The sequence below is a fragment of the Papio anubis genome, chromosome 6 (genome assembly GCF_008728515.1).
Source record: "Papio anubis isolate 15944 chromosome 6, Panubis1.0, whole genome shotgun sequence".
Taxonomy (NCBI): Eukaryota; Metazoa; Chordata; class Mammalia; order Primates; family Cercopithecidae; genus Papio; species Papio anubis.
In genome coordinates, this window is record NC_044981.1 from 149,774,107 (window position 1) to 149,801,668 (window position 27,562).

The 27,562-nt window shown below is 36.4% G+C and overlaps 1 long non-coding RNA gene across 3 annotated transcripts in view; it reads left to right on the forward strand.

Moving 5' to 3' along the window:
• The window catches only part of LOC101025963, an 85,097-nt gene that overhangs the window by 37,248 nt on the left and 20,287 nt on the right, over window positions 1-27,562 (forward strand). The window contains exon 2 of one of the 3 annotated variants that reach the window (XR_002521810.2): window positions 18,260-19,468. The exons of 1 other annotated variant lie outside the window; for it this stretch is intronic. This is a non-coding gene — a long non-coding RNA (uncharacterized LOC101025963). Of the gene's footprint in view, window positions 1-18,259; window positions 19,469-20,063; window positions 22,054-27,562 lie in introns of those variants that run through there. One more of the 3 variants, XR_002521811.2, reaches the window with a different exon arrangement.

Genomic DNA, 27,562 nt, shown 5'->3' on the forward strand with positions numbered 1-27,562 from the left:
ATTTCCTATAGTATAGGTTGTTCAGTTTCAGATAATGCTAAGTAAAGGTAATTCTATTAGGAAAGGTTCTTGTTGCATCTAACAGAAAACAACTGTGGCAAACTTAAACAGGAAAGAAATTTGTGCAGAAGGAAATTAGATGTAGAGGCTGCCTGGCACAGCCACCTCTGGACACTTATGCCAGTCATTACTGCCAGACTGTATGTTTCCTTCACTGCCAAACCGTAAATGAAGGTTTGAAGTTTGCATGACAATGAAAGTATATTTTTGCTATCTTATACAGAAGCCACTAGAATGTAGTTACTGAGCATTTGAAATATGGCTAGCGCATCTGAAGAAAATAATTTCTAATTTTATTTAGTATTAATTTAAATGAATTTAAATAGCCTCATGTGATTATTAATTATAATATGAGGCAACTCATCTCTAATCTATCAAGCTTTTTGTTTTGGAATTGTCAGTCAAAATTTTTCCAAGAGCCACTTTTCCAGGTGTAAAAAGTGCCACCTATACTTACATTTCTTGTCTCCTAGATCTCTATATTTGGCCTGTGGGAGAGATAACAGTGTAGAGGTCATTGGTTCGGTATACAGCATCCTCTCCAAAAGCATTACCCACCAACCATTGGACTAAGATGGCTTTAATAGGCCTTTCCTTTGTTTGCCAAGGCCAGAAGCCCCTGAATGATGGGGTCATTATAAGATCCGTGGGTCCTTCCATGTCCATAGGGATTCAGTTGAGTTTTATGACACTGAAACCGGACTTTCTAGGTTAGAATTTTGGCTCCGCCACTTGCTTAAGTTTCAGTGACCTTAAGTAAGTCATTTACGCCTAAGTCATTTATGCCTCAGTGTTCTCATGTGTAACAAGGTTATCATGAAAGTGTCTAACTCAAAGTGTAGACAAATTTATGTAAAGCACAGAAGAACATCTGGCATGTAGTAAGCTCTCAGTGAATATTGGCTTTTAATGTCATCACTGCCACTGGCACCCAGATGATTTTGCAGTATGAGATCCAATGCATACTCATCAGTTTTCCTGTGAAAACAGGAATAGGTATGTCTACCAAATTACTGTGAGTCTTAATATAGACTTTAAAAGTTAAAGATGCCAAAAGACATTGTTAACTCCAATGAGCTGACTCTAAGAAAGACAGCTGTTACCTTATTAGATAGTTGAGAATCTGTTTAAAAATTTTACCTTCTAGAAATAAGTAATAAGTTGTTTGCTGATAAAACTTCTACTTCATATGTGAAATAAGAAAAAAACTTGAAAGTCTTCAGATTTAGGGTAGAGAGTGGAAACACACACAATGATGGAAACAGTGCCAATGACAGTAATTTGTGCTGACTCTAAAAAGTACATTAGTGGCTTCAAAAATTATTCTTGTCATTATATTGATGGTTTCTATTTTTTATAAAAACAGAAATGCAGAAAAGAACTCCAGCACTCAGATTAATACATGGAACACTACAGCGATGAAAGAAACTATGTTCGTCATGCATCGAGATGTGTTTTCATTCTTGAACTTTACTTGGACCTCACTGTGGGCCTTCAGCAGCCTGCATGTAGCACTATACAGTCCTGTCTTCTTTTTTAGACAAGTTTCTTTTTCTCCTTTGCAAAAAAAAAAAAAAAAAAAGTAAGGAAAATACACAATAATGATAACACTAATCCCTCAACAATAATTTCTTTTCTAAAAAGAGTTCAAGAAGAAAAATAAAAGGATCTTGCTGTGTATATTTTGTATCTACATTGAATTATCTAGTCTTCATAATTTTCCATCTGGTTTTAAAAACAAACATAATAGATTTTAGTTCTCTATTATGTTATAAGCAACAAGTGAAAGAGTTATGACTTACCCACAGGGGGGGAAAAAAAAAAACCTAGACAACTCACTTCATATGAGATCAATAATGTTGCCCTCATGCATATGTGTATATAAATTTTGCAAGTCTTTTACGCAGATGTTTCTCAAATGCCACTAGCTCATAGAAAATAACAAATCCTCTAGTTTTCTAGTAACCAAAATCAATAAGACATGGAATCTTCATCAGTCAAGAGCCAAGTACTTTGAAGTTTGCATACATGTGTTTAAACCTAAACACGTATATTGCATAGTATTACTACCAAATTGGATATATTAAGGTTTACAACTTCATCGATGCAACTAAACAGTTTTATGCAATTTTTAGGATGATAGAAAGCTAGTGAAAACAAGTGATGTCTAAACTGAGCCTTTACTTCTTTTGTTATGAATTTCCTAAAATAATATGATATTTTATATATATTTCAAAATAGGATGTGTGTCTTGAGTTGACTTTCTGATAGTAAAGATGAGCTTTCCTCAACACATGTGCCTGAAGGGTCCATGAATGATAGCACACATTTGTGAGACAGCTGGCCAAGGTAAGAAGGATTTATATTCATGCAAAGGCAGTATGTTCAAATCAGGATGAACCTACAAGTTCATACTGGAACCACATTTTACCCAACCATGTGGATAAATCTGAATCTGAAATACTTATATTTACTTAGATTTTCCACAATCCTTTTTTGAAATGAAAATCCAGAAAATTCTACCAATTCACCCAGAATTCTTTGCTTTGACATGGTAACTACTAGAATCAACAAGAAGTGCTATAGGTAGAGGTCAATTTGTCCTTGTCCAAGAAGACAGTCAAAGGACATAGTGGTAAAGAAACTAAGGAGTCCTCATTTCTCTATCTTCTTATGCTGAACTGCAACTTGATCTCTTCCCATTTCACTCCGTATTAGAGATATCATGTTGTTTATGTCATTAGGATATCTTTCAAAGACAATGGGCAGTGAGGTGAGACCACAGCAACCAGTGTTTCTTCTTCCTATCAATTTCTTCAGATGTAAACCCTAAACACAAACCTTCCAAAGAAATCTCATGTTAACTTGCCCTTTCCATTTACTTACAAATCTCTGCTTCTTCCTTCCTCGATCCTGTTTTTCACAAACACTTCAAGAGCTAGAACAGTCTCTTGTTAGTGAGGGAAGAGATTGACATGCTATTCAAATGAGTTACTATTCATTGATGAATGAGTGATGATGCTGAGTTGCATGATGAACTCAGCAATCAGTGAAGGTTACTGGGCTCATTTCCTTTTGTTTTGGAAATAATAAGAATACATTATCAAGGAGAATTATATAAACATATATTCTATTAAAACTCCAGGGACCTGGTAAAGATCCAACCAACAGAGAATTTTCTGAATAAACCATAACCTTGGGGCCCGAGAGGACCAAGTCCAAGCTTTCAAAACCAGACAATCAGACTCTCTTTTAAAGAGATGTTTATGTAATGTTTTAACAGTTATTTGGGGAGTAAAAGTTTTAGCTGGTTATGTGGCTATTTTCTTTGTAACACTACCAATGGATTGTTTACCTAAATGCCTTACTGACTAATTCTTCTTTTTTCATATCTCAAGATTTAGAGATGCATACAAACACCAATACATGCCATGCATGCAATTTGGTATGGTATCGATGTCACATTTGAGTGCGAATAGCTAATTTTGGTAATCATTTTGCAATCTGATCATGATTGACTTCTTAGGATTTTTTTTTTTTCTTTTTTGACAAGATCTCACTTTGCCACCAAGGCTGGAGTGCAGTGGCACAATCTTGGCTCACTGGAACCTCAACTTCCTGGGCTCAAGTAATCCTCTCACCTCAGTACCCCAAGTAGCTGGGCCTAGAGGCCTGCACCACCACTCTCAGCTAATTTTTTGTATTATTTTGGAGAGACAGGGTTTTACCATGTTGCTCAGGCTGGTCTTGAACTTCTGAGTTCAAGCGATACACCCACCTCGGCCTCCCAAAGTGCTAGGATTACAAGCTTGAGCAACTGCGCAGGCTGCATACGGATTTTTAATTTTTAACACAGGCATTTAATCTCCAGTTTAACCATTACCTATTCTTGGGTAGGAATGAACCCCAGTGTAGCGCTTCAAAACAGAATTCTAAGTATCTGTGATATTCCTATTCCAAAAATATCCTCCTATTCTAAAGGAAAATATAGTCGAAATATTAAATCTATTCTTTAGAAGGTCACCTGAAGTTTACTCTTCATTTACCTTCTCCTCCCGTGAAAACCCCCTGTGCTCACTGCCCCATGCTGAGGACCTTTAGACAAAAGCATCATGGTGAATCAAACTTGCAGTTCAAACCCTGAAAGAGACTTTATTAAAATGGACAACAGATGTGAACAAAGAAAAGAAATAGATCAAAGATGTGAACTCCATTCATGAGGATATTTGCAAATACAAAGCATGCAGATTTTTGTTATTTTTAACTTTCATCAATGCAACCTTCTGGGTGGAGGAGGAAATAACACTGAAAAATAAAAAAGGAGGGAGTATGCAATTACGAAACAGAAAGTCTTGTATCTGTGGAGTGGAATGGATTTAAAAGAAGACAACTCCACATACATTTGAGCATCTTATTTATGTAGACACTGATGGGGATGCTGATGGCACGGGCAGGATAACATACCATGATCGTCACCTTCAGAAGCCCAGGGGTTAGGGGAAAAATCCAAATTACAAAATAACTGTAATAGATGCCAAATGCAAAAATTCAGAGATACAAATTTTTTGTTATATATGTTGATACAAACTATTGATATACTTTTCAAGAAATAAGAATTGTTTTCATAATTAAATAATAAACTGAGCAAACTGTAGCTATTGCATAAGAATTGAAACAATTTGGAAACAAAACACGTAATTGTTGATTTTTATGATTTACTCTATCCTTGTGCTGAAGAATCAAAATGTAGAAGCAGCAGCGGAAGCCACAGATAGTAAATTTGGAGCCTGTGATTTTCAGTACTTTGCTGGATTGCTACTTACAGTCATTTCTTACAACTTTAAACTTGGCCATGTCTCTCATTACTTACTGACCAATTAACATTCACACCATGAGTTCTAATGCCTTTTATTTGCTATTTGGCATTCTGAAACCTCAGTAACTACTAACACATTAGTACTGCTTAGTCCAAGCTTCACAATTCTTTCAGTGCAATTTGGAGATTTCTATTTAAACACATAGTGGGGTTATTGGGTACTTGTTTACATAGCTTTTATTTTTTAATAAAGTGTTAAGGCCAGGACAACTGTTAACTGAGTCTCAAGATGGCCTTTTAACAATGGAGAATGAAGAGAATAACGGCACTTATTTTTTTCTGCTGGCTATTAAGCAGATATCAGGAGACTTCAGATAAAGAACTTTACCTTCAGTTTTCTATAAACTGAGATAGTAGAAGAAAATGGAGAAAATTATTGGGTTCTTCCTTACTTTAAAAGCCTACTTTTCATTTTAAGTAACATCAACTAGTTTAACAATAATAAATATTATTTATTTTAGAACTTTGAAAACATTCTAAGGTCTATGGGATAATTTTGAAGGTTTTTTCTTTTGATGAGATTATTTTTGAGAGGAAAAATAAAGCTGTAGTTCTCCTTCCGGCACAATGATCTCAATTGGCAAAGACACCCAAAACAGGCCCAAAAGCCATTCAAATTCTAAATTGTAAAACAAATTAATTAGCCTTAAATGCTTAGAAATAAACAGGTGCAAACAGGTCCAAAAACTGCCCAAATTCTAAATCAGAAAACAAGTGAATTTGCCTTAAATATTTGGAAAACATATAAGTTACAGTCAGTCTACAATGTAAGTGAATAAAATCGTATTTTTATGCACTGAATTTCTTTTTGGTGGTGGACAGTCACACCAATTTTCATCAATGAAGCAAGTCTAAAAGTTGCTTCTAAAATTTTATTTGTCCAAAGTTAGGCCACGAAGTGGAAGATAATTTTATTTTTTATTTCTCTTATTTTGAGGAGCTAGGGCTAGGAAAAACATACCTAAATAAATATAAAGAAACGAAAACCCAGTATTTTCTGATATTAAATTATTTCTATGAAAATGTAGATTCCATTTTAGAATAATCTGCTTTGTAACATGGCTTCCAGGAATATATTGTGGTAAAATTATGATGTGCCTTTCAGTAGTATTACTTCACAGATAAATACATTGCTTAATTGGAAAGGGTAACATCTAGCTACTTACCCTGATGAAATGACAAAGGACATAAAGTAAAAACAAATCAATAACACTTCAGAGTGATCAAATCATTTTCAGAGTGAGTGGATGAATTCATAAACAAAATGAATTTGAAAAGGAAAGTCAGAACACAGGAAAACAGGTAGCTCTTCAGGGTCAGGAGGCTCACAAAAGGAAGTTAGAGTTGGAATCCAGCCTAACAACCAAGTGCTTTTCATTGTTTATGACGGTGAGGAATAGAGTGAACAAGAGCATATAAAAATGACAAATATAAAAAGAGCCCACTTTTTTTTCCTAGTTACTTTTAACTTACATCTTCCCTCCATATATATATATTTTTTAATCCTGTTTGCCTACACATAATAAAATTGTCTAAAGTGAATGTAACCTGTTCTTTTCATATTGTTAGTCTGACGAATATAGCAATATTCCAAATAGTTATCCAGATTGAGGAGCTGGGATAGAAGGCAAATAATGCATCTCCATCAAGTAAGCCTTGCTATTAAAGTAAAAACACAGTTCAACTAAGCACTGCCCCTAGTAACGTAGTAAAAATTGTGAATTATGTAAATTCTAATGCATTAAATTAGAAATTGTTCTCTTTATTATGAGATATCATGGAAGCTGATTATAAATGACTGCTATTGAATGTTGAGGTGAGAAGATGAGATGATGTGAGAAGATGAAATTTCTTTTAAGAATTTAAATTATGAAGCACAGTCTTCATGCTTCTACAAGATAAGAAACAGGTTGGTTCCAACTGCTTAAAGATGGGAATTGATCCACTGGTCTTTCTTGTCTCTTTAGTATGTTTGATTTTTTTTGAATGATCTTAATACTTGTATGCATTGTTTTTCAGTGACAGATAAAATTGAAAAGCAAAAACAAGTTGGAAGTGAGAAAAAACAGATATTTTGTAAATTCTTATGTTTCATAATGAAACAACAATTATCAATAAAATAAGCAAGAATTTTTATATTGCACATCTGTGAAAAGTGAGAACACCTTGTAAGTTTGACAGAATGTTATTTTGTCTGTGATTATAATAATAGAAAAATGACATATATAGTTTTTATGCCTTCATTTCTTTCATTTCTCTCGACAACTTATTCTAATAATTTATTTTTATTGTATTTTATAAAAGTGTATGTGGTAAATAGATTTAAAATCATAGATAGTTTAAGATGAACTGCTCTATATCTATGATTTTCAGACCTTAAGCTGCATATAAATCATCTTGGAATCTTGTTAAAATGCAGATTTTGATTCACCAGATCTTGGTGTAACCAGAGATTCTGCATTTGTAACAGGTGCTGTGTGACAATGACGTTGATGGTCTGAGGACTGCACATTAAATAACAAGGCAACAGATCACTTCTGTTATTCTTTAGATAACATTTTTAGTTGTTATAGTCACTAGACACTCTTGCTTTATGGGCAAACAGTCTTTAATTTTATACAAAGCATATAAAGAATACATAGAACTGCAGAACTGCATAGAAACTTCATAAGGTCAAGGCAATATCCCTGCAGTGACCACTGAGTCTCATGGGCAGGGTTGCTCCAACAATGTCTTCTGGGAAGTTCTGAGCTGGTAGAAGCGGACCCTGGTTTGAGTAGTGAGCAATCTCAAGGATTGTTCAAAGAAAAAAACGAGGCCAACGGAACTTTGAAATTTGTCAAAGTGATTCCCTGGGGACTTAATCCATGACCATTTCCCCTGATTTTTGAATGCAGCTTGAGTTAACGGAAGTCCTTCCACCCCGCATTTCCACTAATGTAAACCTAGCTATGTTTTCTTTTTCTATAGAATTATTAGCATAAAATCTTTTAAGTATCAATGCAAAATTGGAGATTTAAGGCATTGTTTTCTGATGTATTCCTTATGTTTTGAAGTTAATGTGTGATAAAAGCCAGAAATATTATAATTTCTTTATGAAAAGTATGCAATTTAATAAGTATGGATGAGACCATGATGTTGAACTAATATAAATATGTCCCATAAGTTCTAGGTAGTTTGTAGGCTATGCAATGTTTGTACTATACTAAGTATGTTCAGTTAAATGCAAAAATACAACCAAGAGAAGTTTAAATGAAAAGAAATAAAAACAGAAGTATATGAAGTTTGCAAAGTGATAATTAAAGAGTAGTATTTCCTGATTGCAGACAGTATACAATGCAACATAAACAGAAAGTGGTTAGATAATGGCTTTGAATATGAACAAAGAAGTGAATGCAAATATAAAACTTATCCTAACATAGCATGATTCACATAATTCCCAAGAAGCACATTTTCTCAGTGTTATCAGGCAAAGTTCTGTATGCCATCTTGCTCTATAAAATATATTGTTGTCATTCCATCTTCATACTTATTTGCAGTACTGTTTATTGTAGAAAGAAAACAGAAGGCAAATCCTAAACAAATATGAAACATTTAGGGAAAAAAACCTCAGTTTTATTTTGGATGTCATTTATAATATTTGAAGAAAAAAATGCTAACACTGTGAAGTAAAAAGGTTTTACTTTTTGTTTATCTTTTCCAAAGAGCTTTCTTCACATTTGTATACCTCACAAAACTACACTTTAATAGTAATATTAACTGTGGCATACTACAATAATTCTGACTCTCAAAGCAAGCTTAAGAATCAGTTATGGCCTAAACATTTATTTAAATATGTGTGGCTAGAAATGGTGGCTCACACCTGTAATCCTAGCACTTTGGAGGGCAAGGTGAGAGGATCACTTGAGGCCAGAAGTCTGAGACCAGCCTGGGTAATATAGCAAGACACATCCCCTCCATCTCTACAAATTTTTTTTTTTCACTTGCCAGGCATGGTGATGTTCACCGGTAGTCCTAACTACACAGGCGGCTGAGGCAGGAAGATCATTGAGCCCAGGACTTCAAGCTTACAGTGAGCTACAATGGTGCCACTGCACTCAACCTGGGTGACAGAGTGAGACCTTATCACTAAATAAATAAATAAGTATGTGTAAGCATTGAAAAAACTTACTTTGCTTATAGCAATTATGTGCTGTTATTTGAAGAGTACTTTAAAAATGATGATAAAATAATAGTAATAATAATAATGATAAAGATTTTTTAGTACCTTTATTTCTTTGGTAACTATAAAGTACATCCTCATTTAAGGAGGCCGAGGCGGGTGGATCATGAGGTCATCCTGGCTAACACGGTGAAACCCTATCTCTACTAAAAATACAGAAAATTAGCCGGGCGTGGTGGCGGGCGCCTGTGGTCCCAGCTACTCGGGAGGCTGAGGCAGGAGAATGGCGTGAACCCGGGAGGTGGAGCTTGCAGTGAGCCGAGATCACGCCACTGCACTTCCAGCCTGGGCGACAGAGCGAGACTCAGTCTGAAAAACAACAACAACAACAACAACAACAAAAGTACATCCACATTTAAGGAAGTAACACATTAACATTTCCAGGAAGGACATATGACATTATTCTTTCAGGTCTCCTTCAAAGTCAATTGGAGTTACATATTTTTACAAAATATGTAAAATAAAATATTTTTTACTGCACGTGATTGCCTTTTCTTTCCAAGAGTAAATCAGTAAAATCTGATTATTAGCCAAAGCGATAGAGTGCTTTCTGGCAAGCCGCTGTCACAGATTCACACTGGGAATTAGGGAACACACAGAGTTAGCAAGTAAGAAAACAATCAACTGCCTATCTGTGCCCAATATTTTCATAGGATATTTTGAAATAGGGGAGGCCAGAAGAAATTGGAGGAATATTACGGTTTACTTTGACCTAGGATTTTAAAATATCTGAGGAAAAGAATACTTATTTTGGATTGAATAATAATTGTAATTTTATATAACCAACTATGCACCTTCTGTGTGTATGTGTGTGTATGTGTGTGTGTGTGTATGTGTATGTGTGTGTGTTTGTGTTTCTTCATATAGTTGAATAATCACTGCCCTTACTTTTAGGTAGCCTATAGGTATTTTCATAATTTAATGTTAAGACATAGCTTTCAAAATCTACTTTTACTGGAATTTATCCTTGATTTCTGGGAAAAAAAAAAAAAAAAAAAAAAGCTATTCTTTGCAGTAATCAAAGTCAGGTTGTTGTGTCTGTATCAATTTATATCTTTTGAGATCCACTGTTGGATTGGTAAGTCTTGCACACACAATCGTTGTTTTAGAAAATGGTGGGATATCTTCTTGAGAATGTCATTCTGTAGTGACGAACTTAAAGTTTAATGATGTTTTCTTTTGACTCTTCTTCCAATCTGTCCTTCAATTCTCCATTTCTATTAACCTAGCACCTTGGGTGTTATAATTGCCATGAAAAAGATAGTTGAGGAAAAGACCACTGTGCATGATTAAGATAGATATTAACGTGGAAGAATAAATGTCTCCCACAAAGTTTGAATATACCAACAGATGTTTTATTCACCAAATGACTAACCCTTAGTACGTGAAGATTTCTAGAAGTCAAGCCGAGGTTAACTGAGAATAGACTTTTAGACACAAGTTCTGTGAAGATAGTTCTTAAGCCCCAACTCTGCCAATTTTATCATCTTCCTCAGTATTTGTGATAATTGAGAATAAATTCTAGTGTATTGTTTATAAATCATTGACATAAAACATGTACTCAATGAATAAATTGGACCAACCATTATTATGCATTGTAATTTTTCTCCATGATTTAATAACTTTTTTAGCTCCTATGGTATGCATTGTAATGATATAAATCAGCATTCCACTTACATGAGGCAGGCTTAATTTGACTCAATATCCATCTGTGGTAAACATTTACATTTTCAAACATACCCCAACATTTGAGAGGAGAAGACAAGAATAAAATTGTATATTGGACATATGCTGTATGTCTAAATATTTAAAAGATATAAACCAAGCTATTAAACTGGTAATTAAATTTGGTTCAATCCTCTTATTTTGTCAAATATACTTATTCAAAAAAGAATTTGTGCAAAGCTATTATTTTTATATATTGAAATTCGAGAAGATGTCAAAGACTACTGACTTTGTTACTGTACATATGTGGATACCCTCTTGATAAGCCGGGTACTTTCAGTGAATATTAATATAAATGCATAAATTACTTATTCCAGAACATTTCACCTCTAGTTATTTTGCTATAATCAAAATTTTTACATGATTTTTCTGTATTGACAGTAACGAGCTAAGGTATTGAAAGTATCCACAAAATGTAAATTAAAGTAAATGTAAAACAGTAAAATTAATTGTCATATATGTTTTCAAAGAATATATCTCTTAAAATATTAAGTTTCTTTATTAAACATTACAGGACAAATGCAAATTTTAATTTATGTACACCAAAAATTTTAAGAAAACTATTTGAATACTTTTCATGCCTGTAATCCCAACACTTGGGGAAGCTGAGGCAGGAGGATAACTTGGAGCCAGGAGTTCTTTACCAGTCTGCAATGTACTGAGACCCTCTACAAAAATAAAAATAAAAATAAAAATAAAAATAAAGCAGCCAGGCATGGTTGTGTGCCACTGAAGTCCTAGCTTCTCAGGAGGCTAACGTGAGAAGATCACTAGAGCCCAGGAGTTTGAGGCTGGAGTGAGTTATGATCATGCCACTGCACTCCAGCCTGGAGATTCTTTTTATTTGTTTAAAAAATCAATTCAAACAAACATTTTGTTAAAAAAATATTCTAGCATTCTGTACGCATTTAGTTGCCATTGTAAAGAATTGCTATCATACCTTAGGCGTGTTATTTAACCAACATATATACAAATGTAAGAGTAAAAGTATTTTTAGAAGTATGAATTGGGAAATAAAAAGAAGAAAAGAAGAATAAAAATGATGTCTTCAACGCTATTGGGAAACCATATTTCATTATGCAAAAATCTATTGAATTCATGCTATCCTCTTTGGCAAGTTAATTCATTTTTCTTATCTCTTAATGCATCTGCCTCCCAAATCTTCTCTGCATTTTGAAGCAGTGTGTTTATATCTTCAATGTTGGTGCTACGGTTTGAATGTGCTTTCTCCAAAATTCGTGTGTTTAAACTTAATGGCCAATATGATGATGTTAAGAGGTGGGCCTTTAAGAAGTGTTTAGGCCTTGAGGGCTCCTCCATCCTGAATGGGAAGGGAGGCTTCATGTGCTGCCTTCCACCAGGTGCAGACACAGCCTTCCTCCCTTCTGGAAGATGCAGCAAGGAGAATTTCACAAGACACCAAATGCTGGTGCCTTGGTCTAGGACTTCCGGCCTGCAGGATTGTAAGAAAATAAATTTCTGTTCCTTATAAATATCACAGTTTGTGGTATTTTGTTATGGAAGCACAAATAGACTAAATTAGAAGGCACTGGCACAGCCCATACATGTTTGAGCACTGCTGCCTTCTCTTTTGAGAACACAGGGCAAGAGAGGTGGTGAAGTGTTGCCCTGGGGCCTGGATGGTATTAGTAAAGAAAGTGCAAGTTTAGGGTGCTGGTGTAGCTCAGGTTTTAGAACTGAGCTCTGCATGTTGAGTGACATAGGCTCTCACGTTTTCTAACATGAATTATTTCTGTTGTTTGTTATATGCAGAATTCTTTAAAATACAGGACCCAAGGCAAGAGGCCTTGTTGTCCAAGTTTCAGGGCACGTTTTTTGTTTGTTGTTTGTTTGTTTTTACATATGGGATGGAGGGCTTAAGAAATCAGTTTGGGAATTCAATATGCAACCATATTTAGTCAAGACATATTTTAATGGTGGATAGGTCAAAATCACTTCAACTTAAATTTCTGTAAAGGAGGAAAGAAAGCTTCAAGTTGCTTTGTAGTTACATATTAATTATCCCTTGATATCTGCAAGGCATTGGTTCCAGGACCCCTGTGGATAACAAAAGTTGCAAAAGCTCAAATCCCTTACATAAAATGTGTAACATTTGCATATAACTTGCACACATCTTCCTGTATATTTTAAATCATATCTAGATTACTTATCATTCTTAATACATCTAAATGCTACATAAGTAGTTGTTATAGTGTGTTTTAAAATTTGCATTATTTATTGCATTATTATTATTTTATTTTCTAAAAATATATTTGATCCATGGTTGGTTTAATAATCTTCAAATGTGGAACCCATGGATATGGAAGGCCGACTGGATATAATTTGCGTTTTTAGGTATAATTTACACACTTTGGAGATAGATGGGGGTTTTGCAGAGAACCTAGACATTGACCATTAAGACTTGCTGATCAATACCAATCAGTTACCTTCCCATTAGAAATGACACTATGTAATCTTGAGGAAATTCTTCTGAGAGAATTCCATAGGTTTTGCAAAATATTTTGTGAAGTCATGTTTCCATTTAATTATTGATAATTAACTTGATGCTCATTATAGTTATGAATTATAATTCTGCTGAGAAAAAAAATTTATGTAAGGGACAAGAAAGGGAAAGGAAGAAGAAAGTAACATTCTAGCAAGCCAAATGGCAAAAGTCTGGCAACATATAATATAAATCTGCCAAATACATCCTGCTGCTTTTCAATGTGGCCACCTGCCAAATAGCTCTGCATTGCATCCTCAATAGGTTTGACAAGAGGAAGTGAAAGGGACTGCACTGTAATGCTATGGCTCAATTAATAAACACTCATTCTGAAAACCTTTAATTGTTTAAATTGAGTATCCTGTCTGGTAGAATGTTCAGGCTTGTAGCTGAGCAAGATTAGTGCTAATTCTGATTAGGCATTTTAAAATACTTGTTTAAAGGACATCTCTTATTTATTAATTATGTGTTTAGCATGCATATTTTAGATAAAGGGCAAAAAAAGTACAAGTCTTAGAGGGTTGAGTTAGTAATAAATAAAACATAAGAATAAACTCCTGTTCCACGTTTAAAAATTCATGATTCTGGGTTTAAACCAAACTAATTTCATAAGAGTAATGTTTCTTTCAGAGTCCAGTACTTCTATTATTCCTTAAATCACTTTCATATATCGTTGCCCACGTGGGAAAAGTAAAACATTCTGCTTTTTAAATATTCCTAAGTTAAGATAACTTTAAATTAAGAGGGATAAAAACTTTATAGAATTAGGCACTGGAGAAAAAAATTCAAGAGAAATAGTACTAAGTATACCGAAGAAATACACAGAATAACAGACATGTTTAACTTAAAATCATGAACTATTTATGATTATTTAATCCAACCATTAATTTTAGATATGAGGTAAATGAGGACTTTGTGATTTCCAGTCCCATGTTCCTCTTAGTAAACCTTGATGTTCATCAGAAACATCTAATCGATGATTCATGTGTTGAAAGTATGGTAGCAGAAAGCCACATTTTCAACAGATAACTAAGGTTATTTACAGGCATATGGTCCACGAATTTCACTTTCAGAAACCCTCAGGACCCAACGTTACTCCCCTGGATAGAAGACAGTATTGAATGTTGTAGTTAGAAGGGAGATGATTGACCAGTAAAATGATGGACATGCAAGAAAATAAGAATGCTAAGATTTTTCAACTTCCACACCCTAAGAAATGGGATTGAAAATCAGTGACTTCAAATATAACACCGGAGTTTCCATTTGGATCCTTGAGGTCGGCCACTTCCATTTTCCGTCAGCACCCAACATCATTCCTCCCTCCCTCCTTTATTTACTGCTCTGTGTGTATGTGTACATTTGTTAATATCTGGCTCTCCCTCGATATTATGAACTCCTTCAAAAGGAAAAACTGTCTTACTTTTCCACCTGCTCAATTTTCTTATCGCTAAATGAACTATGTGGTTCCTGTCTACTTCGCACTTAATTATCCCATTTTTTTCCTCAATTCGTTTCACATTAGTTAGTGCAACTTTAGGACTAGATTCTTTATCAATTGCTTTATGTTCAAGCAGACTTTAGGTCCTGAGTATCAAGTCCGTATGTGCCACGTATCTTTATACCCACCAGAATCTAACACCGGGCTTGGCATAGAGCAGGCAGTTTATACTGGAGAGCAGGCCTCTATTGACTGACGAGGGTATGTGACAGGATTTGAAATCGTATCCAGTATACACCTTTTGGTAGCAGCTACTGAAACGAGGGAATGTTGCAAGGGAACTTAAGATGACAGGAGGTGGGAAAAAGGCAAATTGAGAAAACAAGACATTGACGTTTTGAATGAGTGAGAACCAAAATAAAGGACTGGTTCAAATCCACAGGTTAAACTCAAGGAAATACATATATACTTGTGCCATATATACATGCATATATATAACATATATAAATATATATATAACACATATATATTTATGTATTTTATATATAATAGATTGTTAATTAGGAAATCATGTATAATTTTATTAAACTACAGTTTAAATCAGTTGTCTAGCAATAATGCATCAGAGGTGCAGCAAAATATTTGAAAAGGATGAAGCAAAGGGAACTATTGTTTCATGTGAACATTACATGCCAGGGTCTGGAACGTATTTTATATAAACTCTCCAATTAAAGAGAAAAAATGTGGTTTTCTGTTAAGCTGTAGATAGCGCAAGGGTGAATACAACTCTAATGATGAGACTCAGATTTAAAAAGATGCAGCAGTTCTGGAATTTCAGTTTTATGGGGTTTTATTTCTCCCTCAATCTTAGAAGATATAATAGAAGACAAACATATTCGTTGATGTTCATTAAAAGAAAGCCTGACAGTGCTGAAAAGAATAGGTAGTGGCCGGTTCCAGGAAATACTTTCTGTGATACAGTTGTAAAAATTGCAGGGCATGTGTGCAAACTGCAATTTATAAGCAAACAGAGAAATCATGCTGGGTTCTTTTACTTTCTATTAAGATCATGAAAGAAAGTAGAAAAAAATAAATTTAGAAGACTTTTTTTTAGGAGTGAGTAAGTAATGTAGGAGAAAACAAAATGAATGTGTAGTTAAGAGCCATTATATTTTTTTGGTGCGGAAGTCAAATTAATAGTCTTTTTTTATTCTAAGAAAAATTTGAACTCTAATGGACCTTTGACTACATATCACCTATCAGGGGATTTTTTAAAAACTATGTATCACTTATCAGAGGGATTTTTTGTATATGTGTGAAGTGATTGATAGAATGACATTTTTCTATTGTTTCTAGATAAAATATGCCAAAAGTGTAACTGTTTTCAGAAGTTTGAAGTCACCAAAACATATTTCAGAAGATAATTTTTTAAAAGGATATTTAAGCCAGGGAAAAAAGATGCAGAAGTGACATTTTTAAAGGGATGGGGGTGTCATTAAAAGTTATTCCATGATAAAGGAGAACTGCATTGGTTTTCTTCTTATAGCAGATTCTCTCACCTATCACAATCAGTGTTATAACTGGGTTAGATAAAATGCGGGTATACTCTTGCTGCCTTCGTGTTTTAGTTCCAACCAATCTCAGGATTTGTTTTTACATGTACACTAAATCAGTAGAGTAAAAGACTAACATTAATAAATAACTTCAACTTTCTTTTACTCTTCAAGACTTGAGCCAGCTTTAAAAAATGCATAAGCCAGTCCAAACTTGGTAGATATCTCTTTTGTTCCCTTAAGTAAATTTTCTCAACTGCCAAATTGAAAAATTTTAATTTATTAATGCTTGAATGAATAATTCACTCTCAGACACTGGACGATCCAAAACAAACAAACCAGTTTGTGTATTTAGTTATATGAACTTTTGAACGCACTGCCTCATAAATCCAGTACTTATTGAACCTAAAAAAAAAAAAAAAAGTGCTGACCCCTATGGGCCCCGCTGTTAATTATCTCCCACTGCAGACATCATGTCTTTTCTTTACTTTTTAGGATTGTTTCTTCCTTATTAAATATTTTATCTGTTTTCCCCTATTATGTCTGTGATGCTCCTCAGTAGGCATTGAATGGCTTTGGTATAATTTCAGTAATTTTTCCCAGGATATTCTGCTGTATCAGTAAAGATATTAGTTGTTATTTATGTTCTAATATAAATCTGTGGGAAGTATTGATATATTCACCACCCCCAATGAGAATATTGGGCCTCAAGCAGGTTGCTACATGGTCAAGATTATTTCAATCCAAAGTGTTGCACTTTTTTTTTTTTTTTTTTGGCCTGCAAATCATTTTCTTTGCCTCTTATCACTCCTGTGCCCTGTGACTATCCAGCAGGCCTGATGATATTCTCCCTGGCTTCCGTCTTACAGATGCCTTGCCTGAGCCTCCCGTCTAAATTGGGTCCTCGGTAGACAGTACTGTCTTGATGACCTCATATTGGTATAACAATTTGGGATTGTAAACTTGTGTGATTGTTCACATATGTGTCATGTGCTATCCTGTAAAGCTCAGTGAGGGGAGGGATTGTAGCTATTTCACTTCCACTGCTGCATCAACTGGGTGCACCACAGAAACCGACATGCAGCAGGGCACACAGTAAATACTGTTGAAAGAGTGAGTTAAAGTGAGATTTAAAACCAAGCCTGTACCATGGAAGTCACAGATACACTATTGCAGGAGTGATTGTGGTGTTTTTGTGAACGGTTCCTATACATGGATTCTACGTCCCGGTGGCTACATATGCACTATCCTGTACCTTATATTCTATATTCTTTTTTTTTTTTTTTTTTTTGAGACGGAGTCTCGCTCTGTAGCCCAGGCTGGAGTGCAGTGGCCGGATCTCAGCTCACTGCAAGCTCCGCCTCCCGGGTTCACGCCATTCTCCGGCCTCAGCCTCCCGAGTAGCTGGGACTACAGGCGCCCGCCACCTCGCCCGGCTATTTTTTGTATTTTTTAGTAGAGACGGGGTTTCACCGTGTTAGCCAGGATGGTCTCGATCTCCTGACCTCGTGATCCGCCCGTCTCGGCCTCCCAAAGTGCTGGGATTACAGGCTTGAGCCACCGCGCCCGGCCCCTTATATTCTATATTCTATACTGTCATACTGAAACTAGGTTGAAAGCTCATTGAAAGCAGATCTTATGGTTTCTATTTAGAGTAAATGAAACATGTAGTTAGTTGGTTGGTCCTTCATAAGTACTTACTAATTGATTGGAAACTGATCTTAACATTTAATTTGTTACGGAGCATTCTTTATTTCACTAAAGCCATCTTCCTGACACTGTTCTCTAGCATGCTTTGTTCTTCTGTTATAATGACTGATGATCATAATCAGAAAAGGCTATGCCTGGTGTTAATGCTTCATTTTTTCCCTTTTATTCACAGACAGTTGGAGTGATCAAGCTTTCAAATCCCTGAAAACGTGAACTGTGCTATGTCTGGGGCAGGCTCCATATTTTTATTATGTACCACACAACTCTAAAAGCAACAGAAATTCAGGGCACTTAGATTGAAAAATGAACACTTTCCACATTTAAAGGAGACTTACATATTTTTGGAGTTACATACATTCTTCATCCCATTTATAAAATCCAGAACCCGTGGTTGGGCATAAAGCAGGAGATTTAATACTCTTCTGCTGGTGGGTTTTGTTGATTTTTACTGCCCCCTCCACCCAGCCCTACCCTACCCCACTCCATCCCTTCTGCTCTTTTTGTTCTTCATAGTTTTGTGCTAACTTCAGAGCTGCAGATGTGCCATTGATCACAGATTTATATATATGCGCTAAGAACAGGAATGCTAAAATAATTTCTTTCTCAGACTTTAAAGATAGATGATAGGTCAAGATGCTTTACTTCATAGCCAAACATACTAAGGCACAGAGCAACATGGCAGGAATTTGAGTTGTGAGAGCCAGAAGTGCTTGTTCAGCACTAACAAGAAATAGGAGAACAGGATCAGTATAATCTCATATTCTTATTAAATAAAAAAAGAGAGAGAGAGTAATTTCAAGATTATGACATGAACTGACAAGACCAAAAAAAAAAAAAAATCAGTTTTTCTGATGCTTCAGCCTTTGCAAGCATATGAAAGAATAATAGTAAAAAAAAAAAGTCCTGTGGCATGAGTTATAGATGAAGTATCTGCCTTTAGCTTGGAATTTCCTGGCATTTTTCAGCCTGTGACACAGACTTGATGTGATTAAACAAAGGCTTTTCTCCCAAATTTAAAGCTCCTTGAAAAAAAAAGCTGAATCTAATACTCTAAATTGTTTTTAAATGGGAGCAGATGCCTCTGTTTCTTGAGCTGACTTCCAGATTCTGAGAAATAAATGAAGAGTGGAGGCTTGTTTTGGTAGAGGCTGAGAAAACAGTTGGCCATATTTGCCCTTCAGAACTTCATATCATCCTGCAGCTCCCCAGTGGCAGAGCCGCATTCTTTCACAGGATGAGGCTGGGGCAGAGGATGGCGTCCTGTGGATTGGATTTCCCTTGGCTGCCCTGAGGGCAGTCCCCCGAGGAAGCACATCCTGGAGGCAGATTCACCCAATGAACCACAGCAACAGCTCCTAGGAGAATGAAGAGTGTGAGTGGAGTAAGTACATGCATATGGGTGGACGTGGTGGCCAACTTGGATAATCAATCTCTGAGGTTCTTTCTAGGCCTGACATCCTAGGATGCTCTAATAAAGGATGACCCCTGAGATGAGGCAGAACCCAAGACCGGGGCTGGCAGGGGGTTTGGAAATCACACTGAGCCTTAGCAAAACTCAGTTTTCTACGGAAAAAAAAAATACTTGAAAAATTATTTTTGATTGGAATCTATACTTATTTATCTACCAATCAGACATGTTATTTTAGACTTATTATTTATAAGTAAGTACCATTCACAGTTTGATGTGTGTTTACATTGCATGGGTGTGTTTGTGTGTGTGTGTGTGTATTTGCTCAGTATCCTGTTGTAATTCTTTCTAAAACCTGTTCACTAATGATGTAAATTTTTTTTTTTTTTTTGAGACGGTGTCTCGCTCTGTCACCAGACTGGAGTGCAATGGCATGACCTCATCTCATTGCAACCTCCGACTCCCTGGTTCAAGCGATTCTCCCACCTCAGCCTCCTGAGTAGCTGGGATTACAGGCACGCGCCACCATGCCCAGTTAATTTTTGTATTTTTAGTAGACATGGGGTTTTACCAGGTTGGCCAGGATGGTCTCCATCTCCTGACCTTGTGATCCGCCCACCTCAGCCTCCCAAAGTGCTGGGATTACAGGTGTGAGCCAATCGCACCCGGCCTGTGATGTAAATTTTTACCAGTGAGTTTTTAGACTCTTGACTTCAGAGTCTGTAATGGCTATCATTGCATATATCAAGGCACAGTTAAACCTTATGTTAAGAAAAGCATGAGGAATTGAAAATTGTTTTGCATTAAGATAAACTTTATTTTTTGTATTTTGTTTCACCACCTCTCACTTTTTTGAATACTTGTAAAGCATTCATTGAACAAAGAAATTTGTACAAAAATGTTGCATCTGGAGCTGTAGGGTGCTTTAAGAATTTAGGCACCAAAGATTGTATGGTCCTAGACACTTACACTTTAAACAGAATAGTATTAAGGTTGTGGTAAAAGCTCCTACAATTTATTTAAGGCTGTGCTTTAGTATTTGACCTAAAAGTATTTGAAAGCCTCTAAAACATAAAATCTGGAGGTCCATGGAAGAAGCTCGATCCAACAACCCTGTCACAGACAGTTTTGACTCAACTGCATGTTGGTGACCCTGAAGAATTAGTCATGGAAAAATAATTTCAATTTCTTCTAGTGACCTTTTCAAAATGATGAACCTGGAACAGTTACAGACTCTGGCCCAAAAGAATCAAAGCTGAAGGTAGAGACGTTTTAAGGATGAACAGAGCAAAACAACTTAGCAGTGGGATATTAAAGGCAACATGAATCAAAGTAAATAACTTCCTTTTAATGTTCCCAAAGTGTTTTCCTTGGGGCCTAGTAGAGCAATTGCCAGAAAATGTGGCCTGTAACATTTAGCTGTGGTCACGTCTGTCTCTCCAACATTCTGTTGGCTCCTCAAGGAAGGGAACATGGTTTAGTTCTGTCCCCTCCAGGACTATTGTCCCAAAGATGAAAACGCTGATCATTGAAATCATTTTATCAGTCTCTGAACTGACTCTGGATTTGAAATTTTTGCTCAGAAGTGTAACAATCACCTGAAACTTGGCACAGCCACACAGTTTTCTACCTCTACCTCTCCCAAGTCTGTTTCTTCCCCATTTCAATACCAGTTGCTCAGTGCAAACCTCAAAAGCTATCCTTGATTCCTTTTGCCATTTACTCTGTCTTCCATTCTCCAGCATCACCTGCAAAACGTATTCTGAAATCACCAACTCTTCTTTATCTCGATGTTCACTTTAGCTCAAGCCCAGTTGACTGCTGGGATGCCACATTCCAGTTTCCACACTGGTCCCTGTCTCAACCCAGATCATTTCCACATAGCAGCCAGAGTGATCTCTAAAAAGTTAAATCTATATGTATGTCACATCTGTGCTATACCCTCCACTGGATTTCTACCATACTTAGGATAAAATCCCAAATTATTTCCAAGGGAATGAGGCCTTGCATCCCCTGGCTTGTCTTCTTTGACTTCATCCCATACACTCTGCCCATTGCTCAGCATGTTACAGCTACATGGGTTTTCTCTCTGTTCTTTATATCCAAAGCTCAGTAAGACATTTTCCCTTTCTTCAGCAGCGTATTCTCTGCTCCATGAACCCCTGGGGCTGGCTCCCGCGCATCAGTCTGACGTCCATCTACGTGTTTATTTCTCAGCAAGGTCTTACCAGGCCTGTTTGCCTAAGTTAGCAAACACATCAACGCCCCTTATTTTTACTACATCGTTCTGTTTTCTTTTATTTGGAACATGTATGGTTATTAAGCACTATCGCTCGTTCATTTTTTGTGCTCGCTTATTTTTTGTTTTCTGCCATGTCAGCCACTCCCTGCTAGAATGGAAGATTCATGGGAGCAGGAACCTTGTTTGCTATGTTCCTTTTTGCAATCCTAATGCCTGGAACTCTACCTAATACACAGGAGGACTCCACAATCCGTGGATGGCTGAAGAAATGAATTCATTTGCATATTTCCAGTTCCATTCCTGAACTCTTCCTTTGGTGAGAAGCACATGAGAACCTTATTAATATGAAAACTGATAATGGGGTGAGAGAAGAAAAGAAAAGCATAAAATATACCCTCAGTTTCCTTACCCGTCTAATCCACGTATCACCAGACACCAGAGAACGTGGAAAGTGGCCAAAAAGACGATGCAGGGATGTCTGAGCCTACTTTCTCATTTGACTTTGCTAGGTACTGTGGCCTGGGAAATGATATTAGAAGTAATGCATTAGAAGTAGAAAACAAAACAATAAGTTTAAGGTTAACATTCAGAGTCTACTGCGCTCTCTTACTCGGGCTCACCTGAGAGCATCTTTGTAGGCCAATGTTGTTTCAGGAGCTCTGAAATGGGATTCCCTTGAGAAATGACCTTTATTTTCTCTGTTCCACACATATGGAACCCTAGCCTTTGAAAGACACTTAGGTCTATGTGCTTGGGATATAACAAGACTCTACTTTTGATCTTGAAAAGCTTGAATGATATTTAGGAAAGCATTATATATATATATGTATGTATATACACACACACACACACACACACACACAAGGAAAATGAAACAATGTTTTTGTTTTGTTTTGTTTTGTTTTGAGATGGGGTCTCACCCTGTCATCCATGGGGGAGGGTGGTGGTGGGATCTCAGAGGCTCACTGCAACCTCCGCCTCCCGAATTCCAGAGATTCTCCTGCCTCAGCCTCTCAGTTTCTTGGGATTACAGGCACGTGCCACCACACCTGGCTGATATTTGTATTTTTAGTAGAGATAGAGTTTCACCATGTTTGCCAGGATGGTCTCGAACTCCTGACCTTAAGTGACCTGCCTGTCTTGGCTTGGCCTCCCAAAGTATTGGTATTACAGGCGTGAGCCACTGTGCCCTGACAGAAACAATTTGTAAGAAAAATTACAGAGTAACAATGTGTGCAAAGTGTCAAATAAAGGATAACTTCAGAACTAATGACTTCAGAACTGATGGCTTCAGAAGCACAGAGCGATGACTGTGAGTAAAAGTGATTAGGGAAGTGTTCACTCACATTTACCAAAATATGTAAAACCACAGGAGTTGTAGGGAGGCTGGAATGAATGGTTTTGTGAATATACTGGAACTACATATTTATCTTTTTTTTTTTTTTCCACAAAGTACTGTGAGATCAAAAGTTGACCTCCATTCAATTAGCAACAATTAACTAACACAGACTTTAAATTTTAAAATAATGAACTACAGGATACGGTGTTTTTACATCATTGAATATTAGGATTTGTATAAGAAAAAAAAAACATCATTCCTGGTCCTATGTTCAGTTTTACCTTCATCTTTTTCAAATTATTCATAGCTTGATTTCAGATACAGATTATCTAGTTCCTTTATTCTCCTTTTAACATACGTGGTCCTCTTTTTCCTTTTAGTAATTCAGACATGAAGAGAAGCTCAACTTAAACACTTGGATTATTTTATTATTTTACTTTTATTTTATTAGAATGTTTAGCAGCTCTAAGAAAATCTTGGAAAGAGAGAAACTCAAAACCAATTATTCAAGCAATATTTTGAGGTTGTCTGGTGATTTTCAGTATTTGTGCTCTTGGTATCACCTAAGATCAACATAATTGTGCATTGAGTCCTGATTTACTACGGTTTATCAGGCAAGTTTTTGGAAGGTGCTGTGGGCCTTTCTTCACAGCTCTTTAGTAAGATGCCCAGCCCTCTTCTAAGAGCTGCCTTTCAAAGCTACATGGGCTCTTTCAGATGGTTATGAAATCTTCAAGCAGCACTACCAGGACTCTTTTGGTCTAAACTAATAACATTTCCAAAAGAGAAATCTCATGACTTGAGAGAATGCAAAGTAAATGCTGAACAAAGGGAGTTGGTTAATAAAAGCTTCTCCACTGAAAAAGACAATGAAACCCTCATCTTTGATTATTTAGACAAATTTGAGATGTTTCCATTTTCATTCATTTGCAATTCTTTAGTAGATAAATTTTTATCAATGATTTGTGGGCTAAGAGTTTCTAAAGTTGTCCCTGAATAAGACATTTGCTGGTCGAGTAGCTGTTATAGCTGAATTCTTTATCAGAAGGACTTCACTAGGCAGCTGAATACTTTATTGTCGTTTCTCAATCTAGTTAACAAGGGAGAATAGTCCCCTGAGAAATGCGTAAATACATATTCAACTTATACCGCAGCAATTTAAAAGTGTTCCTGGAAATGCCATGGGCATTTTATGAATTATGAATTCTTTCAATTTTCAGTTTAAAATTTATATCATAATCACAATAGTGTTGAAGACCTTTAGAAAAGAAAACCTCACTTCTTCCTTAAAACCTATGTCTGAAACTGGTTAGTCTCTCCTTTATGGAGAGAAAAAAAATATATAAAATTTATGAGTTTGGAGTAGAATCAATGCCATGTATATCTTAAATCATATTTATTTATACCTGGCATATTTATCCTAGCTTGAAGAGGTCTATGACCCCTAAATAGTAAAGTGGTTAGTGTACAGAGGGAACTTCGGAGCACGTTCAGTGTGTGTTTCTCCTGGCACGTCGCTGCAGCTGATCCTCCCAGGGTAAAGGGTGGAGAAGTGCTGGAGGCCTCTGAGGGATGTCTAACTCATTTATTCTAACAGCAGGCAGCATCTTAAGATGACCGCCAATGTGCATCTTATTAACTTATCACAACTCAGGACAATTTTCCAGTTTCCAATATTATTCCTTCCCTATAATATAATTTGTTATATTTTTTTACATATAATACAATAATAATTCAAGCAAATATAAAATATAAAATATTTAATTTATATTTTTATTTGTTCAATATATAATTATAAAATAATATAAAAATAATTCAAGTAAAATTTTATTCCTATAGTAAGAATATTGTTTCATTTTTGAGTTTCTTTTCTTTTGTATGCTCTTTCATATACAAGGTGTACCTTGTGAATAAATCAAAAAGTAAGTTTGTACAACAAAGCCATTTACTTCAAAGGAAAGCTCAAGAAAAGTACTGATCAACTATAATGGAATTTCCTTTCTTTTTTAATATAAACTGTGGCTACCAGGACACACACCTATGTACACGCACACGTATGTGTATTACATATGTATCTGTGTGTGTATATATATATATGCATGTATGTATATATGTACACACATGTATGCATAACATACGTACACACATACATACACATGTATAGTCTTTTTTCCTCTGTCTTATAGTGGTAAAAATAAGGTAGACTTAAATTCAGAATACAGAAAGAAATGCTTGTTAATTTTTATTTTATTTTATTTTATTTTATTTGAAATGGAGTCTTGCTCTGTCACCCAGGCTGGAGTGTGGTGGCATGATCTCAGCTCATTGCAACCTCTGCCTCCTGGATTCAAGTGATTCTCCTGCCTCTGCCTCCCTAGTAGCTGGGATTATGGGAGTGCACAACCATGCCTGGCTAATTTTTTTATTTTTATTTTTAGTAGAGGTCTTGAACTCCTTACCTAGTGATCCGCCCGCCTCAGTCTTCCAAAGTGCTAGGATTACAGGCATGAGCCCCTGTGCTTGGCCTATGCTTAATTTAAAACTTTGCTTGCTAATCTGAAATTGAATTTATTTGCTAATCTTAAAATTGTTAAACATTATCCTAAAATGCAAGATCATTCTATATTTTCACATGGATTCACGTGTTGAAGCTACTAGAAGGTGGAGGGGAGGAACTATTTGGTGTAGGACAGTTGATTTGACCAATCTTAACATTTCTGTATTTTGAGACCCTGAGAGATATTTCAGTTCAGGGGTTCCCACATAGTGATAGGCTTATGTTTGGGTGGAGGGTAGAGCATTTTCTCTGTTATTTCTATAATGCAAGAATTTTAGTTCCCCTATTTTCCAAACTTCTAAAGTCAATGTTCCTTTAATCATGAGCAAGAATAAATGGGCTTCTGTTATACACACATAAAAAATTCCCATTGTTTCTAATATCTCTCATTAGATATTAGGCAATATGGGGAATCAATAAAGTACATTTAATTTTCATCTCAGAGGTGAGAAAACTGGAACTCAGAAAAGCAAAGTAAATGCTCATGGTCACACAACTGTTAAGATAAATCTGGGATTTAAATGTAGGTCTCTCTGATTATAAAACTCATGTTCCTTCTCTTGTAGGATGCTGCCAGTGACCCCAGAGCCTTTCGTTTTCCTCCAATATTCTCAGTACTTTAAGTATTTAATTGTCCTTTAACATGTCTCTGAATGCACTCCAAATTTTGGAAGTACTGGTTGAGAGTGGGGCCTGGAGCAGTTTAGAGCCCTGTGATGAAGGGCAGGTCCCTCTCTGGAGGAAGTTCCTACCTGGGGCAGAGAATAACTTACAGCACAGTGCTCAACATTTTCAGAGAATTGTGGGTAAGATGAATATCAAGGTCAGGCTTAAAGTGGAGCAACAAGGGAATGGATACCCCAATTAGCAATCTGTGGCTCAGAGAGTGAGAGAACTTTAGCCTCAGCCACTGCATTTGCAACTGTTTGAGGATCCAGGAGGGAGGGTCCAGCCTGGGCCTAGAGAACACTGAGACACATCTGGGTTTGTCTAATGAGGTTGAGAAGTTGGTGGGCCACCAGCCTTGCTTAACGGGACGGTAGAGATTTTCACATTGGAGTTTTCATGTGGTGATGTGTTTCCTCAACCTCCCTGTTGTCTAGGGTACATGAACGAAGGCATTGGGGTGAGACAGGAAAAGCTGGAAGGTCTCTGTGAGATCATGAGAGGCAGGGATAAAGGGATCTGCAGTGACTCAGTGTGACAGTGTGGAGCAGAATGATCTCCTTGCCTCTGTGGGGAGGACAGTGTGCCCTAGTACACTATGGCTGGAAGTGTTGGGTGCGTCAAGCTCTGTTTCAGGTGGCACTGAAGGCTCTATGAGCGGTGGTGGCAGACTGGTGTGTTGGTGAAGAAGGAAAGCCTTAGAGCTCACAGCCATTGAAGGGGTACACCTAAGACAGCTCCTCAGACTCCCAGAAATGTCCTGGGGAGACTTTACAGAGGCTTCACTGGGATATATGTGGGGAGGGCAAATTTGGGTTATTACTTTAATTGTTAGCCTAACCATGTCTGCATCATGATACCATAAGCCAGGGAACATTTAGTTCAAAATTTAAGGAAATTCTTACTTTTCTCACCAGGTGGTGTTTTAAGTGCCTGCTGAACTCCATTTCAGGCCCATAGACTCAGGCCATGTAGGAGTGCCTCATTTCTGACCTTACAGATGACTCAAGTAGGGCCCTGAGAAACTGCTGAAAGCTTTACTTCATTTTAACTAATTCAGCACATATTCTGTGGTTACTCTCAGAGAGTAAGGCCTTGTACCAGGAACTTCCACTACACCCAAACAGAATCTGCAGGCGTGCCATAAGAGAAAGCATGGTACAAGGGACAAAAGATAGCTCCAGAATCAAAAGACCTCTGTCTGTATTTCAGGGCACGTTATTTTGGGCAAAAAGTCTGATGTCTCTGGGCTCTCATACTCTC